General features: G+C 37.1%; 1 non-coding gene across 1 annotated transcript; it reads right to left on the reverse strand.

Annotated features, from left to right (window-relative positions):
- Window positions 1-1,007: 1,007 nt before the first annotated feature.
- On the reverse strand, window positions 1,008-1,114 carry LOC126008357 (U6 spliceosomal RNA). The gene has a single exon (XR_007495691.1). It is a non-coding gene; the product is annotated as a U6 spliceosomal RNA (small nuclear RNA).
- Window positions 1,115-1,494: the final 380 nt, after the last annotated feature.

Raw genomic sequence — 1,494 nt, forward strand, 5'->3', positions numbered from 1 at the left:
TCCCTCCTTCCCTCCTTCCTTCCATCCTACCCTCCTTCCATCCTCCCTTCCCTTCTACCCTCCTTCCCTCCTTCCTCCCTTCCCTCCTTCCATCCTCCCTTTCCTCCTTCCCTCCTTCCTCCCTTCCCTCCTTCCATCCTCCCTTTCCTCCTTCCCTCCTTCCTCCCTTTCCTTCTTCCCTCCTTCCTTTCTTCCTCCCTTCCCTCCTTCCCTCCTTCCTCCCTTTCCTCCTTCCCTCCTTCCTTCCTTCCCTCCTTCCTTCCCTCCTTCCCTCCCTCTTTCCCTCTCTCCTTTCCTTTTTCCCTCATTCCCTTCTTCCTTCCCTCCTCCCTTCTTTTCTTCTTTTCCTTCTATCTTTCCTTCCTTCCTTTTTTATGTCTAAACATTGTGATGTATAATAGATAAACAATAAACACTAAGCTAGGTAAATGATACACTATGTCATAATATATACTTATGTATAAGAATCAAAACTTATATAAATATACAGTTAGAACCCTCAAAGTTTTCTCTTGTCTTTTTATAATTCATTATTCTTTTCAGACTCTTTTCCAAGACAACTGATAATTTGATTTTTGTCACTATAACTTAGTCACATTTCTCAGATCTTATGTACCATATGAACTCCTCTTTGTCCTGAATTTTATTTATTCTACATAAATATGTAGACATCCACAGTTGTTACATGCTTTAACAGATAATTCTTATATTAATGAATTATATTAAATGTGTATGTTCATTATAAAATTTTTATTTATTTATTGATGAATCTTAGGATTGTTTCCAGTTATTGGCTAGAAAATACAGGTGTTTTGAGTTTGCTGCACAAGATTTCATTTTTGTTTTTATGAAATACATTTCTGGAAATAGAATAGAAAACCCAGAGCATAGGTTTAGTGTATAGATATTTAGCAAACTGCCAAGCCAACTACTGTTCAAAATACATGTAATATTTTACAAACACATTCATCATGTGTGAGCATTTTATTATTTCTCTAATTTTTATTAAAAATATGGAATGTTTCACGGATTTGCATGTCATCCTTGTGCAGGGGCCATGCTAATCTTCTCTGTATCGTTCCAATTTTAGTATATGTACTGCCGAAGTGAGCATGAGCATTTTTTTTTTATTTTTGATCAAAGTGGATTACGTATTTTCATAGTAATATTTTAGGTACATATTAACATTGAAGCAGGGGAATTCCCACCACCAAAGTTGACCTCCTTCCCCCATTCCCAGCATGCATCTGATACCCCCTCCCTTACCCCTCAGGCTGCTAGTATAAGGAGCTCGAGCATTTTAGTTAATTTCCTAACTAACACTTTTTATGGTGTCTTTCATTTTAGGTGTCCTATATGGCCTAATATGGATAGCTAGATCATAGGAGCTTAAAGGTTTTTGTTGTTGTTGTTGTTGTTGTTGTTGTTGTTGTTTTTGGGGGTGGTGGTGAAATAGGACTCCCAAATTTACCTATGATTCCAAGGTTCTTCTTT

The sequence above is a fragment of the Suncus etruscus genome, chromosome 4 (assembly GCF_024139225.1).
Source record: "Suncus etruscus isolate mSunEtr1 chromosome 4, mSunEtr1.pri.cur, whole genome shotgun sequence".
In the NCBI taxonomy this organism is placed as follows: domain Eukaryota; kingdom Metazoa; phylum Chordata; class Mammalia; order Eulipotyphla; family Soricidae; genus Suncus; species Suncus etruscus.